The 7,500-nt window shown below is 42.1% G+C and overlaps 1 protein-coding gene across 1 annotated transcript in view; it reads left to right on the top strand.

Annotated features, from left to right (window-relative positions):
* The window catches only part of ADAMTS15 (ADAM metallopeptidase with thrombospondin type 1 motif 15), a 35,979-nt gene that overhangs the window by 1,135 nt on the left and 27,344 nt on the right, over positions 1-7,500 (top strand). The gene's annotated exons all lie outside the window — the stretch shown is intronic.

The raw sequence follows: 7,500 nt of genomic DNA, 5'->3' as shown, positions 1-7,500 counted from the left end.
CTTCCCTTCTGGGTGCTTCTGCTCGTCTCCTCCCTCGAGGGCTGCGTGGCTTTGCAGACAGGACGGGACGGGACGGGACGGGGGAAGAGATAACTGTCGCCCCTCGCCACCTCCAGAAGCACTCAGCTCCCCCGTGTTGGAGCGACTGTCTTCGCAGCGGGACCAGGCGGGGAGGAGGCGCTGTAAGAATCCAGATGTGGTGCAGATGATGCACACTTTTGCAGGGATGGTGGTGATGGACTCCTCCTCCTTGCTCCCTTGCCTGGCTTTCTTTCCAGTATTTTCTTAGGTAGCAAACTGGATCCCCCTGGAAGCAAGGCACAGTAGGGTGGTAGCTTCCAAATAAGCAGGGAGTGGGGGTTGAGGGTGGGTCTACGTCCTGTCCAAGACCCCTTGAAACATGTGCCCATTAGGGAGTGAGCGCCTCACCTGCTACTGTGACAGTGTAAAGCTTGCCTGCTTGATAGGGGGCAGAGGGAACAAATTGCTTGTATGGACACACTTGTAAAGGGAGGCCAGGTAAGTCAGCCTGGTTAACTTCATGGATATACCCATTTCTCATTTCCTTGTGAGCAGCATGGAAGAGGTTTTGGCCTTTGCTTTCATCTCAGATATTAACTTCTCAGTCGAACATACATTTCTTGGTCTTCCGTGTGGTCTCCCATCCCACAGCTCACTGGATCTGGGTGGACCGTCTTGCAGGGGAAGGTCAACTGGGTGCTGTCACTTAGTGGGATGAGCTTTATGGGCCAATGACACTCGGAACAGGGTTGTCCAACCTTGGCAACTTTAAGACTGTGGATTTCACTTTCCCAGCTTCTGGGGAATTCTGGGAGTTGAAGTCCACAAGTCTTAAAGTTGCCAAAATTGGACACTCTTGCTCTAGAACGTCTTACTTTGCTGGGGGAAGGCAACAAGCGACTTATGGATGGTTCCTGGGAAGATCATTTCAGGGCAGCTCACCTCCTGCAAAGCTTACGTTTGTGATTCTCTGCAGCCATTGGCTGTCAGTCTGACATGCCTGAAGGAACATTTTGGCATAGTTTGTAGTGAGACCAATAAACAGGTCGTGGGAAAAAGGCAGAATTGGAAGAGGCCACCTTGTTGACCAAGAGCTATGCCAATTGCTAAGGGCATGTCAGAATCTTCCCTTCTTTCTTCCTGTTGCTAGATGTCCAGTCTGATGGCTCCATGGATGAAGCAGAGTTACCTACCATCTCCTGGTCTGTAGAGTTCCATCTGTAAAGGCAATAAATGGTTTCACTTATAGGGGAGACAAACAAAGTGGGTGGGGAGGGCAGACCTTGTGAAATGTACACAAGATATAATCGGTGTGGATTGGAAGACTTTCTTGATGCTTCTTGTAGCTCCACTTCTTCTGCTCTTGACTTAGAGCAAGTGCAGGCAGCCTTGTGTTTCAACTACAACTTCCACACTTTGTTGCCTAACATGGGTTAAAGTTTAAAACATCTGAAGGACTCCAGGTTGCTGATTACCCCAAACTCTAAGGTCATCCTCTGATCAGACAACAAGTTTAGGACAAAACATTTCTTTGGATAGAGTGACTCAGTGGGTTTTCTTGTTACAAAGATTAAGCATTCAGGATGGAGAGCTATGATTTTCTCTAGATCTTCTCACAGAACTTCTCTATGGTCAGAAGCTGTTAAGTCCTTCAAATTACCGTTGAGTAGTTTCCCTAAACTTGGAGCTGTATAGTTAGGTGATTACAACCCTGCTCAATCAGCTCCCCAGGAATGTCTGCAGGACTGAGGAATGATGGGAATTGTAGTACAAACATTTGCTCTAAGGTTGAAAAAAAGCAAGCAAGAGAACTGGGCTATATGAAGTTCCTATGTACTCATTTATTCAGCGCTCTTATTTTCTTACATATTCAGTGGAGCCAGGAAATCATTTTCTTCTCTGAACTCACTCAAACAGCAGGATACAGCAGTCTCTTCCTTTTGAAAACCTTTTTTTTGGGAACCTTGATTGAAAGAAGGTCTAAAGAGAATTGAAAGCAATTGGAGCTTTTTCTCTTTCTTCCAAGCATTTCCAACTATCTTCTTTTGGTTTTATTTCCCTCCAAGTTTAATTTATTTTCTTTTTGCAGAAAAGAAAAACACAGAAAGAAAAATAGAAAAGAAAAAAAACATAGCAAAGAAAAAAATACATAAAGAAAAACATCCACCTTCATCACAAGTATAAGCAACTTAAAAAAAATAGGTTTTTTTACCTTCTCTGCACATGAATCTCTTCTTCCTAGATCTCATTTCTTACTCATAAAGAAATCCTTAAAGCCATGTCATTCAGTCCTGGTCAGCCAAATTCCATTAAGGGTTAACAGAGATAACAATATATCTATTTTAACCTTGATCAAATGAACCAACTTTATATTCCTGCCTTTTACTTTTAACAATCTTGATCTTTAGTCTCTTCAAATAATGTCCTAGAACTTGATTTCTCTTCATTTTTCCTTTGTCCCTTCTCACAAAATTCTCCAAAGCTTTAACAAGTTCCTTAGTTAAATTCAATATAAGAAAATTACTCAGGTGACTTGGTATTTGTATATCCCTTTTAATTATTAAGACATCAGCTGATTTCTTTTGTATGTTCAGCATCACATTTCCCCCCCTCCTGTATCTTTCTTTTAACCTGCCATTATTTAAATCCACTTTCAGATCAATCTCAATCTTGTCTGGCAAAACTTGTTCCTCTTCCAAAACTTCCTTTAAATACCGTCTTACTTTATCTTCAGGGTCCTTTATCCAAAAATATCCTCTGGTATGTCTAATATTAAAATAATTTGCTTTGTTCTGCAATAACAAGTCAAACTTAAACTTCTTTCATTAAAGATTGAAGGAAATTTATCCCGTGCTGTAAAACCTGTCAATTCAAAGGTTCCTAATAGCTAAAAAGCAATTAACAAGCAATTCACAAAAATGAATAGAAAAGTAAGTATGTGATCCCAGTGTCCTTTTGAACGTGTCGACTATTGTTTGAGCAAAAAAATGGCTATTCCCTAATCTCCCAGAGCTCTAAATGCACTGTAGACCTCTGTCTCATGGTATCCTCATGACACAAAATGGTATGGAGCCATAGTGGGTGATCTCAAGTCTTCTCCTTATCCGAAGAGGAATGACAAAAAGCCAGTTTAATTGCCGGCTCTTCGTTCTGCTGGCATCATTGGCTCTGCTTTTAGTGGAGCTGTCTTCAGTTTACCATTTCTTCCCTGGAGGTCTCATTTTTCATGGGAAGATTTATTTACTGCTGGGGTAAACAACTCTATTTATCTAATTGCCCGACTCTTTGTCCTTCAAGGGAAATCCTGTGATTTGTTCTTAATTAGAGAAGGATTTGCTACTCTATTCCTTGCAATGTGGTTTCTTTTCCTTTCATTTGAGGCTTAGGGGATATCCTTCACAAACCCAGGGAGAGTGTGGGTGTCATTCAGTCGCACCATACTTTAGAAACATCACAATCCTCACAGCTTCTTCCTAGTATATCCTGAAATCAGATGTTGGACTTCTTTTTTTTAAATGCCTCTCTGGTGTCACCCTTCACTTCTTTTGTGTGGATGCTGACAACTTGAGTATACCTTGTGAAAGGTCTGTGTGATAGATTCTTGACCAATAGGAAAGCAAGGTCTCTGTTGTGAGTCCATATCAATCACCAGCAATTTAACAACCACACTTAGACTGTAAAGTGCTTCACAGCACTCTCTGGGGAGCTTGACAGAGTCAGCCTATTCCCCCAGCAATCTAGGTCCTCATTTTACTGACCTGGGAAGGATGGAAGGCTGAGTCAACCTTGAGCCATCCAGGGTCGAACTGCTTGCTGTGGGTAGCTATTATTTGTATTCTAACTACTGGGATTTAAGCAGGTAATGGGCTTCATGTTTCATTGATGACTTTCTTGGTATGCTCAAGTTGAACGTTTGTGGTTCCTGTCATTCCCATACATGGCAACAGACTCAGTTATATTTGTGGGAGATGTTTCCACACCTCTGCTCTGGATTTCTCACTTTATACAACAGAAGCTTTAATCAAAAGCCTAGTATTTCCATTTTCTTAACTTTCTTATTTTTCCAGGTTTCATTTCATCCGTAGTGTTTTCTTTTTTTTTGTATGTCGGTACACTTTTCCCTGCCAGGCAATCCTTAGATTAGCTGGGCTGTAATTCTCTTAATGTCGCCATTGTGGAAATGATGGAAGTTAATTGTCCAACCTAACCTGTTCAGTATGGCTGGTGACTGCCACTAATCAACTCAATTGGGCTTTGTTTGGGGTCCAGCATGGGAAAATTATCTTCCTTACAGCTTTGCAAGTTCAGTCTCAAAGACACTACTTCCCTTTTCAGAAAAGGAATGGAATATAACAGAATAAGAGAGTTGGAAGGGACCTGGGAGGTCTTCTAGTCCAACCCCCTGCTCAAACAGAAGACCCTATACCATTGGTTATCCAATCTCTTCTTTATAAACCCCCAGTGTTGGAGCGTTCACAACTTCTGAAGGCAAGTTGTTCCACTGATTAATTGTTCTCACTGTCAGGAAGTTTCTCCTTAGTTCTAGGTTGCTTCTCTCCTTGATTAGTTTCCATCCATTGCTTCTTGTCCTGCCTTCAGGTGCTTTGGAGAATAGCTTGACTCCCTCTTCTTTGGGGCAACCCTTGAGATATTGGAGCATTGCTACCGTGTCACCCCTACTCCTTTTCATTAAACTAGACCCACCCAATTCCTGCAACCATTCTTCATATGTTTTAGCCTCCAGGCCCCTACTCATCTTTGTTGCTATTCTCTGCACTCTTTCCAGAGTCTCAACATCTTTTTTTACATCATGGTGTAGAACATCATAAAACTGAGGATGATTGTGTCTGAGCTGCCAGCCCAACTTAGTTGACTACATGTAGACATGATATAGGTCAGGATTTCTTTACTGGGAGAGATCCAGCTTGATTAATACAGCCATGATGGAAGTCACATCTACACGTGGAGTTTGCTTAAGTCATTGATCCAGTGGAAATGGTCTTTAGCTTTCTTCTGCTCATTCTGCTTACCTAAAACAGGTTGGTTCTCTTTTAGTCCACAGTGAAAGGGAATGACCAGGCAAAGGAGATGGGCCCTCCACATAGACGTGGGTTCAGATGTGGATATTCAGCGTTTCTTGCTGACTTTTCCATGGGAAGGTAGAACCTTTTGCTTTTTATTGTATATATATATATATATATATATATATATATATATTAAAACTTTTAAACAAGAAGAGAAACCAATAGAAAGTAAGGAAGAACAAAGGGAAAGACAGAAATCAAAGAAAAAGGAAAAAGTGCAAGAAAAAGTAAAACAAGTTGAAGAAAAATAGAAAAGGAAGAAAACAGAGCCTTCCAATAATCTTCACATAAGTTACAGGTACAGATATACTTTGACCCCTCTCCCTAAAGTTGCACCATATGGCTCTTCTTTCTCTAATCTGCCCTGTCTAATCATCAACATCCTAACTCGAAAGAGAAGGTTAACTCCCCCCCCAAGTCTGATAAGCCCATTATTAAGACCCGACAGTCTGCGTTCCATGGGGTTCTTTCATTAAAACCCACCAACACACATTTTTTTGGAGGGGTTCAATTGCTTTGCCAAAGTTCAACGGCGTCTTTATTTATTTAGCCCTCCATTTAGTTAAAATTTTACCTCCCACAATCTGCCCGCCACAAGACCCTTTGTGGTTTGCCAGCCTAAGAAGAATTCTGATTGCCTACTAATGAAAAAAGGAGCACTTTCCTCCCCCAATAAAACCACAGATAAAAGATAAAAACGGTGCCCGAACAGCAGTAGAAATGCATGGTGACATCAATAAATCAAAGATGCTCTTAGATAACTTGGTTCTTAATGATCTCCTAAAGCCTAATAAGATGGGTGTCATGTGCCATTCCAGTTGAACCCTGTCTGGTTTCAATGGACTTTAGGGGTGGGAGAAAGGAGGGGGTGGGGGAGCGGCTGATGGCCTGTAGGCTGCATGAGTTAAACAAAAGGGGGTGAGGGGAAGGTCATTAAGAAACAACCACATCATTGTTCGTTGGAGTGGCAGGGCTTGTCAATTAATGTAACTGGCCTTAGTGTTTTGGTGTATGATGCTGCTGAATGGAAGGCATGAGACTAAGACATATTTGCACACTTTTCTCTTCTCCTCCAAGTACAACGAATTCCAGCACATTTGGGCTGGTCTCCCTCTGCCCATCAGATGCTGGAACTTCACATGATGTACATTATAAACTCAGTGGGTGAGTCCTTTGTTTTAGCCAAGTGAGTCCTGGAAGTCAATTCCAAGAGACAGCAGAATGCTTCCCACTGGTTGTATCATGACACTTTGCAAGTGAAGTGAACGTGGCAACCGGAATACAACTTTGGGGCTGGTTAGAGAGTTCTTTGCAGAGAAGGAAGGTGATTGCGTTTGAGTCGTAGAAATCGGATCAACGGTTTCCTGCTTTCTGTAACAACAACAAAGAAAGGAAAAATAATGTTTTGATATAGATAATGCAAAGGTTTCTCATTTTTTTTCTCTCCCTAACTTCTCATTCTGTAGAATTTAAACCTGGAGCTCATGAGAAATCACATCTTCTTGGGTTTTTTTTCCCCCATAAGAAGTTCCAGAATAAATATGTCTGGGAACTCAGTAAATGGATCTCCAACAAGTTTGGAGATATCTAGATGTTGTGATGAGTGGATGGAGAATTGACCTTTAACTCAGCTTGGGTGCGAAGACTTGGTTCTCACTAATTGTGGTGGAGAAGTAGGCTCAAGTGTGAGACTGTTCTACTTCAGGATGGAAGGAGAGAGGTGTGATGTGAGGGAATGTCATGGACCTAATCAGAGAGAAGACAAGAATAGCATCCTCCCTTGAAAGCTAATTATGGAAAGGAAGTTATCGCATGCGAGAATTTTGGGTCATCTCAGTCTCCTATCCAATTCTACCTGAAAACTAAAATGATCCAACTCAGCAATGAGTTGACACTTGCACTATGTGTCTGTAGCAATTTAAGTTGGGAAACATCTTTCCATCAACTGAAGGCTCACTATCTCTAAGGCTTTGCACGACACCCCAACACTTCCTGTTTTGGGTAGGAAGCAGTTGGGGATTGGATGAAGGAGTTGGCAAGTGTTTGTGAGCCTGATTGTGATGCTTTTACTCTTCAAATATCAATTCCAATACACAGAGAGACAAAGTTTGGAGCCCCATCCACTTATGGCTAGCTCTAGGGGCCATACAAGGAATACTGCCAAGCTCCATGGACCAACTTAAGCCCCTCCCCCTGCTTAAGTATATTTTGTGAACACTGTCACTGGGCAATGTTAATTGAGTAGTGTTGCACGCTTATCAGTGGATTAGAAAAATTTCATCCTTGGCATACTAGGAGAAGTGGTTGGGGGGACAGCATCGTGTGTGGGGAGGATGAATTCCTCCCCATCCATGACATCTCCAAAGGCTTCTGAGATAGATGGTTCCGTCCCAGG

The sequence above is a fragment of the Protobothrops mucrosquamatus genome, unplaced genomic scaffold (assembly GCF_001527695.2).
Source record: "Protobothrops mucrosquamatus isolate PMUCROS unplaced genomic scaffold, P.Mucros_1.0 scaffold668, whole genome shotgun sequence".
Taxonomy (NCBI): Eukaryota; Metazoa; Chordata; class Lepidosauria; order Squamata; family Viperidae; genus Protobothrops; species Protobothrops mucrosquamatus.
Note: the sequence above shows the minus strand (reverse complement) of the source record. Positions and strands in the feature narration are given on the sequence as shown.